Source organism: Aquarana catesbeiana, linkage group LG01 (assembly GCF_042186555.1).
Source record: "Aquarana catesbeiana isolate 2022-GZ linkage group LG01, ASM4218655v1, whole genome shotgun sequence".
Classification (NCBI taxonomy): Eukaryota; Metazoa; Chordata; class Amphibia; order Anura; family Ranidae; genus Aquarana; species Aquarana catesbeiana.
In genome coordinates, this window is record NC_133324.1 from 771603588 (window position 1) to 771620947 (window position 17360).

A 17360-nucleotide genomic window follows, 5' to 3' on the forward strand; every position below is an offset into this window, starting at 1 on the left:
GCAGTCTGACACGATTGTGTTACAGCGAAGGAGGACACTCGGGTTAGTTAGCCCCACGTTCGTACCTCCTTTGCTGACAGCTCAAACAACGGGAGATGTGCGCCTGTGCTCATTGGCCTTATGGGTCAGCTGACTGCAGGTAGCCGGACACGCCCCACTTATGGCCGCTCAACTACACATTAGATGCATTAGCACAATGGCCGCACCCTGCGAATCCCTGGGAAAATGGCCGCCAGGCCAATATAGCTGAGACCACTAGAAAATACCCGCCCATTACCAGCCATTCTAACGCTATTTAAGGACACTCATCGGGCCTATAGTTATCCCCTGAAGAAGTCATGTGTGCAGTGATGTCACGCGTAGGGACAGGACAGGCACCGATGCTGATAGAGGCTTACGAGCTCACCGCTCGTTGGAGAGAAGCACTGTTTGTTTACTTTTATGTGAGTACCTATGCTGTTTATGAATAAAACTGTCTTGCCAAACAATACTACACTATTGTGGGACCTTCCTTTTTATATTTCCGTGCTCCTTTACCTGCTGAGGGAATATGGTCCAGGAATGGGAGCATATGGATTGAAAAGGAAGTGAAAGGATGGTACCCCCAGTACTGTTTTTTTGCTGTTACCCCATTACCCTAAGGTAAGGGGCCACCCCCTACTAGTGTGTACACACAAAGAGGAGCACCATTGTGTCACATTTTCAGCACCCCATTTTATATCTGCATGCTAAGAAGCTGATATCACTCTATGAAGGAGGACTGCTCTTCTTTATGAATACACCTTAATTGAACTGTTTCTTTCTAAGGATCACATGGATGTGTGTTTTTTGTGTTTTTAGGTTGCACATGGCCACTTTTTGAGGATTGTATGTATATTACATTTGTGGCATCCATATTTTTTATATTTTATTTTTATTTGTATTGCAGTTTTTTTCACTTTATATAGGAGCTGATATTGAGTTTTTTTGCCATCAGCACCTCTGCACTTATTAAGCATTTGTCACATCCCTTAGCACGCGTGCACTTTGTATTTATTTATTTATTTACCATTCATCTGTTTTGATTGTTACACTCCTATATATGAGCTGCTATTTTAGTACTTGGATTTACACTGTTATTATTGTAGCACAGAGCACTAGTGCACCTTATAATTTAATTTTAGAGCATATATGGTGTGTAGCGGTTGACCCTGCCTAGGGACCACCACTATATTTAATATATAGGGTTTATTTACGTATGATTTAGTGTGCATTATCACAGGCATTAGGAGTAGTTTACCCATACCATTTATGGTTTTTCTGCTTGGATAAGCGCGGCACCAACTTTTTATATATTTTCAAGCTAGAGATAGAGCACTAGGTTGTCGGGGCCTTTGAGGCACTCCTTAGTCTGGGGGGTGACCTTGGGCCTGTGGGGTTCTGGTGCAAGTCAGAGCCTTTCTGAGAAACCAAGAAGGATCTGGACAGGAGGCACAGAGAGGGACCGAGAAGGACAACAGGAGCTAGTGTTGCTGGCCAAGTCTCCAGGAGGGATCCACCGGAGTACAGCCAGGAAGGCTGGTGATTGACAGGGTGCACATTTGATAAAGCTGGGGAGGCATGCCGGAGTAGACTGGGAGTGTTCAGTCTGAGATGGATGTAGAGCCAGCAGGAGAGACTGTGATGTCATGGGCAGTGGATTCGGGCAGCTGCAGTCAGGAGGGCTGGCAGGGCCTCTAGAGGACTGACTGGGAGCAGTAGTCCACCATAGGACAGCTGCTGCAAATGGCAGTTGCTAAGGCCTGACAGAGTTAGAGTTGGGCCTACCATGTGCTCGCTGTGCCTGGAACCAAGTATTGTACAGAGAGGGAGAGAAACAGTCTACAAATAAGCATTGTGCTGGAGGAGGCTGGAGCTCTAGAAGAGTAAATAGAATTTCCAACTGATCATCCAATTGATTCTATTATTGATTCTGGGCATCCCATAATTTCTCTTACCCTATCCAAGTTCAAAACCCCTCAATAAAAGACAAAACAAACATATGGACTGTTCATTGTCTCTAAGGTGAAAGGGAGTTGAAAGCCAGGCTGGGCAGAGGTGGCAGGTGGGACCACAATATCCAGCAGCCCCTACAGGCAGGGATGTACTGGCCATCGGGACTACCGGGAGTTTCCTGGTGGGCCGATGGCTCAGTGGGCCTGTTTCTGTGACAGAGGACTCGGAGCTGGGCTACCTGGGAGCAGGGGGGTGAGCACCGCCTGTGGGCAGGCTTGATCAGGAGCCGTTCTTCCAGCGATCACCCTAGGGGAAGAGACCATGGAGGAAGAGGAGAGCCACGGGATCACAGAGTGGGATAGCCCGCTGTTACAGCTTACATTACAATTGACTCCACTCTGCTTGCCGTCATACACAGCCCTGTCTCCTCCTTGCCCTGCACCAGTGATAGACAGAACGCAGGTCAAATGCTAGGATGCTTTCTGTCTACCACAGGCACGGGGTCAGGAGGAGGTAGGGCTGTGTATGATGGCAAGCAGAGTGGAGTCAATTGTAATGTAAGCTGTTCTGGCCTGCTATACTGCTCTGTGATCCCATGGCTCTCCTCTTCCCCCAGTCATGATCCGTCCGCCTTCTCTCTTCCTCTGCCCAGGTGAGGCTGCAATGGTGGACACAGTGAGGCTGCAATGGTGGGCACAGTGAGGCTGCAATGGTGGGCACAGTGAGACTGCAATGGTGGACACAGTGAGGCTGCAATGGTGGGCACAGTGAGGCTGCAATGGTTGGCACAGTGAGGCTGCAATGGTGGGCACAGTGAGGCTGCAATGGTGGTCAAAGTGAGGCTGCAATGATGGGCACAGTGAGGCTGCAATGATGGACACAGGTGAGGCTGCAATGGTGGGCACAGGTGAGCCTGCAATGGTGGGCACAGGTTAGGCTGCATTGGTGGGCACAGGTTAGGCTGCATTGATGGGTGCTGACGAGGCTGCATTGATAGGCACAGGTAAGCTTGCTTTGATGGGCACTGGTGAAGCTGTGCTGAGGGGCACTGATAAAGTTGTTGTAAATATTTTTGTAACTTAATTCTGCATAAAACATTTAAGTGTCATTTCATGAGATAATTTCCAACATAGCTAAAAGTTCATCAAAAGTGTCAATTAATATTGAAAGGTGCAAAAAAAAGGGCATAAAAATATTTTCAGCAAAAAATTCATATATAAACCATGCTTATAATTAAAACTATTATAGCCAAACTATGTCCATGGTATTAAAGTGCAAAAGGAGTGCAAAAAAATGTGCAAATTAGTGTCTTCAAATGTGCAGAGAAAAAAAACTGTGCAAAATATGCAATTAAGACAGTAAGAGTAAAGTGTCCCAGTGCAAGAAAGAAAACTCTGGGTAGTGGGATCCCACTTGTGAATGGTGTAAGGAAGTGGGATCACACTACCCAGAGAAGAGAAGCCCTCCAGCAGCGTGCTTTCACTGCTGCCGGAGGCTTCATCCTTCACCCGTTCTTCCTTCTGGGTTTGCGTGCTCCTGCTGTGTGGATAGCTGGGCCGTGATGACGTCACTCTTGCGCAAGTGCACAGGATACTGTTTTTGTGCCTGTTTGCAAAATTAAAGTGGGCCGGCCTGGATAAAGTCCAGGGCCAAATTTTTGTCTCAGTCCAGCCCTGCCTACAGGGGTACTGCTACACAATCATATGTGTTTTGTAAAATATAAACATTAAGTATTTAATGAGAACTAAATTACCTTCTGTAGACACGTTTTTGAAAGGTCCCAGGTTCCAAAACGTGTTATTTTTGATATTTTTGATATTCTACATCCTGTTATGGATTTGGGTGGTTATGTTTTTATTGTAATCTTTAAATTGTGTTTATAATTCAAAATATCAACCATCACATTTATTTTAGAGCGTTCATTTCTGTTTCTCATTTTGGAATAGAATCTGCTCTGGAACATGGAACAATTCCCATTTACTGTAGGTCTAATAATATTCCTTTCATTTGTACAGAGCTGTTGTGGTTCTCATTTTCAACAGACAATGACAATAAAAATGAAACACCTGCTATAATAGGAAAACTCCTTTAAATTTTACAATACCTAGATCAGCCGTTGTACAATACCTAGATATTACAAGAAATAAACCCAAAATACAGTATAATTGTTTTAGGGTAGAATGCTATTGCCATGTCTAGTTGATCTATTTGAGGCTTTTGTCTGGGTACCGGTCATATACATTTGTAAAAGAAGGTTGTAACATTTGACACTTTAAAATAGATGCTGAGTATATTAAAACAAATATTCAGCTTACTTAATGAGCACAGAAAACCTTTTCAACCAATTCATTTTTCTGTATTTTGATTTTAGCTAACTAGCTAACTAATAAAAACTGATTAGTATCTCCTTTTTGTTTTAACATTTATTTTTCTTCATTTTTTCTTGTGCTTATTTTTTTTTGTTAAACTCTAGAGCATTGCAGATAACAATGAGACTTTCAAATCAATTACTGTTACCATCACCATTACCATCACCATTATAGTATAATGTCAGTATTAAGGTCATACAACCATTCATGGTCACTTGAAGGTTTAAGATGTGAATTTACAGACTAAAGTACACTTTTGGATTGTAAGGAGAATATACTGTACAATTTCCCTGCTAGTGTATTCCTGATAGTAACTTAAAGTGGTTGTAAAGGTTCAAGGATTGTTACCTTTCTGCATTTTATGCCCCCTATCCCCTTAATACTTACCTGAGCCCTATATTCCTCCAGCACTGTGCACGGGAGCCTCCACTCTCCCGAGTCTCTCCCTCCTCATTGGCTGAGACAGCAGCGGGAGCCATTGGCTGCTGCTATTGTCAATTACAGCCAGTGAGTCAATGAGGAGAGAGCAGTCCGAGCCGTGCTCTGTGTGTAAATGGACACACAAAGCAGTGGCTCAGGAGGCAGGAGGGAGGGGCCAGGAGTGCTGGCAGGGGACCTGAGAATCGGAGGAACAGGGCTGCTCTGTGCAAAACCACTGCACAGAACAGGTAAGTATAACATGTTTGTTATTTTTTTTTAAATAAAAAATAAAATACATTTTTTCTTTAAAGTGATGGCAGCTGGAGTGCATGGAGGCATCTTTGTAGAACTCTGGGACAATGCGTGACACACAGAGGCTTATAGCAGTTGTAAGCAGCAACTTTTTCTCCCTGGAAGGTGCAGTGACAGTGAGGCACACATCCGCCAACATGGGCAAGAGAAAGAATAGAGAGGGACCGAGAAAGCTGACTGAATTCTTCACTCCAAAGGTGGGCAAACCAGCTTATGATGGCGTCGGCTCTTACTATCCCTCTCATACTGCAGTGCCGAACCCCTCTGGCCAACACAGCGCTCGTTTCTCAGCAGACTAGACTGCCACAGGTAATTACCTCATCCTTTCTGCCCCAAATAGCTCTGTAAAAGAGAAAAGAAAGCTTACAGAAGCAGATGGACAGATCCCAGAGTGTGGATACAGTGACTGACACTGTAGGCTATGAGATGAAGCTAGATTCCTTTCCCACTAGCGAACATCCTGTGTTAGATACCACTCTTGAATATATTTTATTATCTGCGGGGGGGGGCTGCAACATGACATGGCAATCTTCACGTACAATAATCTGAAAGACCTGAAGCTGTGGAAGAGTGGATTATGTGGATTATGTGGAGAATAAAATGGGGGAGTTTACATGGGCCCATAATGAGCTTATAGACACTCATTTTGATCTGGAAGAAGAGCCCAAACTTCTTAAAATCAAAGTTGCTAACCTAGGAAATATCCAGGAGAAACAATATCAAATTCAGGGGTATTGCGAAATCCGTCAAGGCTGCTGAGTTGCGACCATACTTGCAATGTATGATTGCTAATATCCTGCCCTCTTTCCCACCTCATAGAATATAGAGGAATTGGTATGTGTATAGAAGATTGGTCTGTTTGATCCACTATAAATAGCAAAACAGAAAACCTGGTGCATAAAGCATGGTAAAATCCTGTCTGGTTGATACTTAATTGGCAGGGACTTCTGTCACTTTGCCATGGGGTCCTTGTGTGTGCAGCCTTTGTGGTCCTTCTGCGTTGTGACTTCATCAGTCTCCAATTGGGGTCATTTCCGGTGCACAGCTCTTCTCAATGAAAAGTGACCATCCCTTTACCAACTATGAGCAATATTTGATTTTGTAAGTACAGCATACAACCTTCAGTATATGTTACATGCAGATGTATTATTATTTTCTATTTGTACATACCATTGGTTGATCTTCATAATGTTATCACATTACTAATCCTACACATTTATATTGTAGAACTATAACCAGTCCGAAACATGTAAGGTGTCCACGTCAAGATGCACGGCAGCTAGCCCATCGCCATTTTGTTTATTATGCATCATGTGTAAACTTGGGTATTATATGTCATGTAGGGATGAGCCAAACACCCCCCCCCCCCCCCGGTTTGGTTCGCACCAGAACTCGGGAACAGACTTTAATGGTGTTCGCACACATTTTTTGCCTATGTGACACAAACATGGAAAATCAAAAGTGCTCATTTTAAAGGTGTATATACATGTTATTGCCATTGTTGTTATTGTTGTTTGGGGACCTGGGTCCTGCCCCAGGGAACATGTACCAATGCAAAAAAAAATAAAAGTTTTAAAAACATCTGTTTTTTCAGGAGCAGTGATTTTAATAACACTTAAAGTGAAACAATAAAAATGAATTATTTCTTTAAATATCCCCCCTTTTCCTGCAGCCTGCCAGGTTGCGTGCTTGGATAAGGGTCTGGTATGGATTTTGAGGAGGACCCCCACGTAATTTTTATTTTACATTTTGGTGCAGGGTTCCCTTTAATATCCATACCAGACCCAAACTGCCTGGTAATGGCCTGGGGGGAACCCATGATGTTTTTTCAATGATTTTTATGTAAATTGCCAGGATCTGGCAATACATTACAGCCACAAGCGGTTTTAAATGACATTTTTTCCTTTACAAATGTTGTTTTGCTGCTCTCATTCATAGAACTATGTACGGCTGCCCTGGAAGCAGTGTGGGGCATGGACTAAGCCCCCTGGGCCATGATTGGCCGAAGGCACCCTGCTTCTGGCCAATCATGGCTCTTCCAGCAGATCGCACTGTGATTGGCCAAAGCATGCAGGTCAGGTGCAGGCTTTGGCCAATCAGCAGCCGTCATGGTACTGCGATCTCGCGGTGCATTGATGGTCTCGTCATTCATTATGGGGCGTTCCGCTCCAATTTCCCACGAATGCTCCATAATATTTGGTATTCGGCGAACGGGCGAACACCGGATGTTCGAGTTGAAGTTGCGTTCAACTCGAACATCGGGCTCGTCCCTAATGTCAGGTAACTGTTATGCCCTGTACACACGGTCGGACATTAATCGGACATTCCGACAACAAAATCCATGGATTTTTTCTGACGGATGTTGGCTCAAACTTGTCTTGCATACACACGGTCACACAAAGTTGTGGGAAAATCCAATCGTTCTAAACACGGTGACGTAAAACACGTACATTGGGACTATAAACCCATCTATAGCCCATCGCCATTTTGTTTATTATGCATCATGTGTAAACTTGGGTATTATATGTCATGTAGGGATGAGCCAAACACCCCCCCCCCCGGTTTGGTTCGCACCAGAACTCGGGAACAGACTTTAATGGTGTTCGCACACATTTTTTGCCTATGTGACACAAACATGGAAAATCAAAAGTGCTCATTTTAAAGGTGTATATACATGTTATTGCCATTGTTGTTATTGTTGTTTGGGGACCTGGGTCCTGCCCCAGGGAACATGTACCAATGCAAAAAAAAATAAAAGTTTTAAAAACATCTGTTTTTTCAGGAGCAGTGATTTTAATAACACTTAAAGTGAAACAATAAAAATGAATTATTTCTTTAAATATCCCCCCTTTTCCTGCAGCCTGCCAGGTTGCGTGCTTGGATAAGGGTCTGGTATGGATTTTGAGGAGGACCCCCACGTAATTTTTATTTTACATTTTGGTGCAGGGTTCCCTTTAATATCCATACCAGACCCAAACTGCCTGGTAATGGCCTGGGGGGAACCCATGATGTTTTTTCAATGATTTTTATGTAAATTGCCAGGATCTGGCAATACATTACAGCCACAAGCAGTTTTAAATGACATTTTTTCCTTTACAAATGTTGTTTTGCTGCTCTCATTCATAGAACTATGTACGGCTGCCCTGGAAGCAGTGTGGGGCATGGACTAAGCCCCCTGGGCCATGATTGGCCGAAGGCACCCTGCTTCTGGCCAATCATGGCTCTTCCAGCAGATCGCACTGTGATTGGCCAAAGCATGCAGGTCAGGTGCATGCTTTGGCCAATCAGCAGCCGTCATGGTACTGCGATCTCGCGGTGCATTGATGGTCTCGTCATTCATTATGGGGCGTTCCGCTCCAATTTCCCACGAATGCTCCATAATATTTGGTATTCGGCGAACGGGCGAACACCGGATGTTCGAGTTGAAGTTGCGTTCAACTCGAACATCGGGCTCGTCCCTAATGTCAGGTAACTGTTATGCCCTGTACACACGGTTGGACATTAATCGGACATTCCGACAACAAAATCCATGGATTTTTTCTGACAGATGTTGGCTCAAACTTGTCTTGCATACACACGGTCACACAAAGTTGTGGGAAAATCCAATCGTTCTAAACGCGGTGACGTAAAACACGTACGTTGGGACTATAAACCCATCTATAGCCCATCGCCATTTTGTTTATTATGCATCATGTGTAAACTTGGGTATTATATGTCATGTAGGGATGAGCCAATCGTTCTAAACGCGGTGACGTAAAACACGTACATTGGGACTATAAACGGGGCAGTAGCCAATAGCTTTCGTCTCCTAATTTATTCTGAGCATGCATGGCACTTTGTGCGTCAGATTTGTGTACACACGATCGGAATTTCCGACAATGGATTTTGTTGTCAGAAAATTTTATAGCAAGCTCTCAAACTTTGTGTGTTGGAAATTCTGATGGAAAATGTGTGATGGAGCCCACACATGGTCGGAATTTCCGACAACAAGGTCCTATCACACATTTTCTGTCAGAAAATCCTACCGTGTGTACAGGGCATTAGATTTACTTGTCTCACATGTTTACTTATGTATATGGATACATTTTTAATACCATGTTCTAATAAAACAATGTTTTTGCTTACCTGTTGGTCTGTCTATCAAATCCATGAGGGGTTTATCGTGCTTCATGCACCAGGTTTTCTATACCACCTCAGAACATAGTTATTGATCGGACTCCCTAAACCTGCTCATCTTCCGGATAGGGTACCTAGGAATGTAATATCCAGGATCCACTTCTAACACGTGAAGGATAAATTGATGTGCTTCACCCTGAAAATGTCTTTGCTACCTAATCCCTACTCTAGGGTTACCCTTTACGATGATCTGTCCTAAGCAACTATGATGGTGACTGTCGCGGACACTGGCTGCAGGGACCTTTTCTGCCCACATTCACCCTGTTATTGCTATATTCCTCTTTTTGTTACATTTTTGAGAGACTGTTTTCTTGGATTTGCCCAAAGACTATTCTTAGTTTGTTTAATTCTGAACAATACATCAAACCAAAGGAGGGGGAATACAGGGATTATGACAGTGCCAGGAAGAACACAATATTTTCAAATTTTAAAGTTAAAAATAATTTTTATTACACAAAATTTCTAAAAAATAGACAATACAATCACAAAAGCATGGTGTGCATAACTGTAAAAAACATATCTGTAGCAAGCTTCCCGTCACTTGGCCTAGGAGGCGTAGCGGCCAATGCAGTGGGTAGGTATTTTAGATGCCCGACATGTTTCGCCAGTATTGGCTTCCTCAGGGACTGATTATAGATACCTAAAGTGCTACAGTAACTCTATGGAAAGAGATATAACAATCAATATGCGTGCTAAAGCAGATAGTACATTGAATACAAAAAGGGTCTAAATATTCACATGTTTGCGAGTCGTCATATGAAACCATGTGCCGCAACATCCTTGACAACCCTGACTGGTATAGACCCATCTCACGAACACTTATTGAAAATTACGCTCGCGAATATTATGAACTTATCTTTTCCGCTTATCAGAAGGGAACCATAGACATTAACACCTGGAGATTCTTAAATGTCAAAGATGCAAGAATACCTACGTTCTATGCCTTGCCCAAACTTCATAAGTCCTTAAAAAACCCTCCTGGGCGTCCGATTATATCAGGATGTTCAAGTTTGACAGAAAATGCAAGTGCCCTGGTGGACAAATATTTGAGTCCACATGTTCAGGCCCTTTCTTCCTATGTACAAGACACAGTACATCTCCTCCGTACTTTTGAAAACCTACAGCTTCCAAAGGACACCTGGATGGTGGCATTAGATGTAGAAAGTCTGTATAACACCATACCTCATGGTACTGGCATTAGGGTTATCTCTAAATTGCTACAGGACAGAGGTTCCAGTTTTGAGGCATACAATCAATTTGTTATTGATCTCCTGAACTTTATTTTAACACGTAATCATTTTGTATTTGGTACCTCCCACTTCCTCCAGGTACAAGGCGTGGCCATGGGCACTAAATGTGCGCCCTCCTACGCCAATTTGTACCTGGGGGGGTGGGAAAAGGATCTATTTTCTAATTGCGATTTAGTCGATTTCCTGTGCCACGTGGTTTCGTGGCACAGGTATATAGACGATATCATCTTCTTTTGGTCAGGCACTCGAGAACACCTTTCAAGATTTGTGGATACTTTGGCAGTTAACTCATATAATCTTAAGTTTACAATGGAGTGTAGCCAGACAAGGATCACCTTCCTTGACCTGGAAATACGACTGGATCCTGAAGGAAATCTTTCTTCATCCCTGTATCGTAAAGAAACGTCAGGAAACACTATTTTACACGCTAATAGTGCCCATCCCAAACCACTGCTTAATAGTATCCCTTACAGCCAATATTTACGCATTAAACGGAACTGCACTGATGAAAAAGACTTTTTTATGGCCTCGCATGATCTTTATGAAAGACTAAGAAGAAGAGGGTATAGCCATAATTTGTTGAAGCAGGCCTTTAACAAAGTGAAAAAATTAGATAGCAGAAAATTGATATTCTCTACCAAAAAGAAGGACAGCTTTCAGCCGGTCCGGGACATAACCCAATATTCCCAACATCATAAGGAGATAAGGGACATTCTATACAAATTCTGGCCCCTCTTAATAGCAGATAATACCATCAAAAAATATATTCAGTCGCAGCCTCAAATTACCTACCGTCGCTCTCCGTCCCTACGGGACAAAGTTACGGCGAGTCATCATGCACCCAAACCAGAGTGTCTTTCATCAGTGTTTGGCACATTTCCATGTGGCCACTGCGATATGTGTGAGTTTGTTTATGATATACGCGAGAAACCGCTCCCAAATGGCCAGACACACAGAATTAAACACAAGATCACTTGTCAAACCATTGGTGTAGTATATCTTGCCACATGTATATGTGGTAGCTATTATGTAGGTAAAACTAAACGCCAATTCTGTGTTAGGATTCGCGATCACATTAAACCCTTATTTAAAGGAAAGACCTCAACTTCTGTTAATCGACATATAGCACAGCATCATGACTCCAATCCCCAGGTTGTGGGATTTACAGCATTGGAACACATCCCTGCACATGTGAGGGGTGGAGACATTGACTAAAAACTCCTTCAATTGGAAACTAAGTGGATACATATTTTGGAAGCTACCACATACCCTGGGCTTAACGAAAATATTAGTTTCAAACCCTTTTTATAGGGAGATCCCTTTAGAGGGTGGACAATAATAATTACCTCATGATCTCTTCACAACATTCTTTTGTACCTTTTTATTTTATTTTAATTTATTTTATATATTTTCCATTATATATTTTGTTTTTGTTTCTTCATTTTCCTCCCTCTTGCCTTCCCCACGTGTGAGATAAGTTATGTTGGATTAGGACACAGCCCTTTCTTCCTCTTTGTTTTTTAATTATTTTTTATGTTTGTTTACATGACTGTATATGACATGTATATATCCAAAATATACCTTCTCAATTATCATGACATGCCTAGTACTGTATTAAATATATGTTTCGATCATAATCATTTGGTTCTCAATTGATGGATACTTTGTGTCACCAATTGATGTCGTCTTTGCGAGCTGTCAGGGTGATTTGTTTGGGCACATCCCAGGGACCTAGCCCCCCCCTTCTATTGTTTCTTTCTGAGTTCTGTCCCACTTCCATCTATGCCGTGTGTGCAGGCGTTTCTTTGGGGGCTTTTATATTTTATATATATCCCTGGCTTGTTCCCACTCACCTCCACGCCCCTTCCCCCCCCTTTTTATGCCCTGGTGGCACTCCTGCACCTCCGGATACTTAGTCCCCCCTTTCTCTCTCCCCCCCCCTTTGCCCCCCTCCCCCCCCTTTCCTTCCCTCTCCATTTCCAGCTTCTCATTTGCCCCATGGCTCCTGTATTTCGCTGTGGTGGATGCGCGCTCAATCTGGTGCTTTTGGCCTCCTGCTAGAGACACATTCAGCTGTATGGACACCCAAGGGCATTGGTTTTCTCTCTGCCCCCTCTAGCCACGGCACACTGGAAATTGATACCCTCTTCCAGGTATCACGCTGCTAATTGCGGCGTTCAGATACTGCGAGCTGTCCGTGATGTGTTTACACATCACCTTAGATACCACCGCAATGCCCTCTGGACCTTGTAGGCCTGGACGGATATGCGAGTGGCGCATGCGCTATGGCTTTTTCGTCCGCTCACACGTGCGGTGACGTCAGACGCCGCTCGTGTGTGGGGGGCATAAGAACGCCGGCATCCCAGGCCAGTACACACGCCAGGGATGTACAGGACACCGATGCATGTATTGCCATCTGATCCGGTAGGCATTTTTGTGGACCATCTGCATTTAGAAAATTGGTTTATTTACTTTCTTTACTTTTGGCTGACACTGTCTCTTGTCCTTCAGTTTGCCTCATCTGGCGTTGCAACCGGCTGCAGGCTCTCTCTCAGCTTATTATTTGACTCTATGCCTATTTAGTGGTAAGTGTCAAACTTACTTTGCTCATTGTTGATCTAATCTATTCACTGACCCAGCCAAAGTGCAATTTGTGATTGCACTATCCCTTAGATAATTCCATATGCCACAAAATTTCCTCTTTCTGTTTCAACTTATAGAGATACTCTCTCTGCTGTTGTTGAATTCCTCTCAACGCTAGTGATCTACCGGTGTCCTGTCATTCACTTTAAAGAGCATTTTTCTGTAAGTACATTAATTAGAGACTATGTTAGTCCTATATACTTTCTTTATTCCTCTACTAATGGGGGGCCATATGACCCCTCTAGAAACCATTATAATGAACTTATCTATAAATAATTTGTACTTTTTAGACATATATTCGGCCAGGCCTTTCCTATTGCTCCCTGCAGCTACCCATTGTGGTCTTTGCTGGAGGCCCTGCTCCGGAGTTGTGTGGCACCCTCCTGGTGATTTGCAGGTATATATTTTCCATCTTTAGAATGTCTGGTTGGGGGCCTCTGGTTATCTGGTGTTGTATGTATGGGGGAGTCCCTTGTGGGGTTATTTGGTGGTTGGTGGGGGTTGGTTTACCCTGACGACTCGCAAACATGTGAATATTTAGACCCTTTTTGTATTCAATGTACTATCTGCTTTAGCACGCATATTGATTGTTATATCTCTTCCCATAGAGTTACTGTAGCGCTTTAGGTATCTATAATCAGTCCCTGAGGAAGCCAATACTGGTGAAACATGTCGGGCATCTAAAATACCTACCCACTGCATTGGCCGCTACGCCTCCTAGGCCAAGTGACGGGAAGCTTGATACAGATATGTTTTTAACAATTATGCACACCATGCTTTTGTGATTGTATTGTCTATTTTTTAGAAATTTTGTGTAATAAAAATTATTTTTAACTTTAAAATTTGAAAATATTGTGTTCTTCCTGGCACCGTCATAATCCCTGTATTCCCCCTCCTTTGGTTTGATTTTCAAATTTTTGGGATGAGGTGCTGTATTACATTGAGGGCCGCCCAGCCACATAGTAAAGTATGAACAATACATGATCATTGAAAGAGCTGGCCACATTGGAGCCGGACAGTCTGGTCACCTGGGCTGCCTTAAGTGCTGTGTTAATTAACATGTTAATTATATAGTTGTCAGGTAAGTTGTTGCTAGAGGGGGGAGGGAAGTAGCCATGAGCCATCCGTACCTCGTTATCTAACCCCTTGTGTTAAAAAGTGTATAAAAAGGCTGTATTCTGTCCAATAAATCATTCAAGATTCATACAAGCTATTACCGGCTAGACTTGTATTGAATGTAGCTATAATTAATATATCTCTCTGATGGTCAGACTGGAGGAAGTGGTATTACAGACGGAAGCACTCAGCGGAGTGTGGGATATGATCTGTCACAGTGAAAAAAAATCTTATCCTGATCACCAAAATGCTACGCAACCATAAAATTATCTATCATTGGGGCTTCCCTGCAAAACTCCTTCTAGAAAGGAATAATGGGTCTTATGCCGTGTACACACGATCAGAATTTCCATCAGAAAAACCTTGGATGGTTTTTCTGACGGAATTCTGGTCAAGCTTGCCTTGCATACACATGGCCACACAAAAGCTCTCTGAACTTTTGACCGTCAAGAACACGGTGACGTACAACACTATGATGAGCCGAGAAAATGAAGTGCAATGCTTCCGAGCAAGCGTCAAATTGTTTCCGAACATGCGTAGGAATTTTGCGCGTCGGAATTGTTACAGACGATCTGAATTTCCGATAGGAACTTTTTCCATCGGAAAAATAGAGAACCTGCTCTCAATCTTTTGCTGGCGGAATTTCCGATCGTGTGTATGGGGTATTACACTGTTACTACTCTTGAAAAGAGTTTGGGCCTCCTGCGTCAGTGGGGGCTGATCTCAGAAGAATCAGAGAATATTGAAGACAGGCCCTCGTCAGAAAGGATCTCACCCCAATGGCAAAATAGCAATGGATGATGGATTTCCTTCTGTCCTTCATTTCTGTCTCAAGGCTGTATCTAGCAATTTTACTTAGGGCTTCTAAAGTGTCTGCCCTTGACCATAACCCTTGCTTACAGCCTTCCTTGGAAATCTATTTGTTAAGCTGTTTCTTATGTATCCCTCCCTACTTTTTTGTACAGGATGTTCCTGTATACAGACCCAAACTGCCTGGTAATGGCCTGGGGGGAACCCATGATGTTTTTTTCAATGATTTTTATGTAAATTGCCAGGATCTGGCAATACATTACAGCCACAAGCAGTTTTAAATGACATTTTTTCCTTTACAAATGTCGTTTTGCTGCTCTTATTCATAGAACTATGTACGGCTGCCGTGGAAGCAGTGTGGGGCATGGACTAAGCCCCCTGGGCCATGATTGGCTAAAGGCACCCTGCTTCTGGCCAATCATGGCTCTTCCAGCAGATTGCACTGTGATTGGCCAAAGCATGCAGGTCAGGTGCATGCTTTGGCCAATCAGCAGCCGTCATGGTACTGCGATCTCGCGGTGCATTGATGGTCTCATCGTTCATTATGGGGCATTACGCGGGCGCTCCAATTTCCCACGAATGCTCCATAATATTTGGTATTCGGCGAACGGGCGAAGACCCGATGTTCGAGTTGAAGTTGCATTCAACTCGAACATCGGGCTCATCCCTAATGTCAGGTAACTGTTATGCCCTGTACACACGGTCGGACATTAATCAGACATTCCGACAACAAAATCCATGGATTTATTCTGATGGATGTTGGCTCAAACTTGTCTTGCATACACACGGTCACACAAAGTTGTGGGAAAATCCAATCGTTCTAAACGCGGTGACATAAAACACGTACGTCGGGAGTATAAACGGGCTAGTAGCCAATAGCTTTCGTCTCCTAATTTATTCTGAGCATGCATGGCACTTTGTGCATCAGATTTGTGTACACACGATCAGAATTTCCGACAATGGATTTTGTTGTCGGAAAATTTTATAGCAAGCTCTCAAACTTTGTGTGTTGGAAATTCCGATGGAAAATGTGTGATGGAGCCTACACATGGTCACACAAAAGCTCTCTGAACTTTTGACCATCAAGAACACGGTGACGTACAACACTATGATGAGCTGAGAAAATTAAGTGCAATGCTTCCGAGCAAGCGTCAAATTGTTTCCGAACATGCGTAGGAATTTTGCGCGTCGGAATTGTTACAGACCATCTGAATTTCCGATAGGAACTTTTTCCATCGGAAAAATAGAGAACCTGCTCTCAATCTTTTGCTGGCAGAATTTCCGATCGTGTGTACGGGGTATTACACTGTTACTACTCTTGAAAAGAGTTTGGGCCTCCTGCGTCAGTGGGGGCTGATCTCAGAAGAATCAGAGAATATTGCAGACAGGCCCTCGTCAGAAAGGATCTCACCCCAATGGCAAAATAGCAATGGATGATGGACTTCCTTCTGTCCTTCAATTCTGTCTCAAGGCTGTATCTAGCAATTTTACTTAGGGCTTCTAAAGTGTCTGCCCTTGACCATAACCCTTGCTTACAGCCTTCCTTGGAAATCTATTTGTTCAGCTGTTTCTTATGTATCCCTCCCTACTTTTTTGTACAGGATGTTCCTGTATACAAGATCTGCTTTGCTGGCCACATTTTTTTTATCACAGTTCTCTGTTTTATTGTTACTTTCTTTATACACAGTTTGTGGTATATTACATATCCTGGAAATGGCTTTTTATGCTTCCTATGCTCAGGATTATGCTAACTCCAGAATACTCCAACTTCACCATTAGGTGGTAGCACAGTACCGCTGCTGATTATTATGTCACTTAGACCAGTGTTTTTCAACCTTTTTTCAGTCAGGGCACCCTTTAAAATTATGAAAAATCTCAAGGCACCCTTTAAAATTATGGAACGTCATAAGGCACCCTTTAAAATTATGGACAGTCTCAAGGCACCCCATTCTAAAATGTGAAAAACTTCTTTTTTTATCATTAAATAATTTTTTATTGAAATTTCCATACAAATAACAGAAAAATTAAAGGCAGCTGGTTCTGGTATATAACAATCAGGCATAGCAGTAACACATACTAATTTACATACTAATCTCAATCAAAGTAATGGACGATAGTTATACAAATGATCAGGAGTAAGGGGAAGTAAATTACCAGTGAGGTTAGTAATAAATGTTGAAACTGATTTCCAAAAACTACTAAGATTTTTGCAATTCCATAAAATATGATAAAGTGAACCAGTTTGTTCATTGCATCATCAGCAATTTGGGGAAACTGATGGGTAGATTTT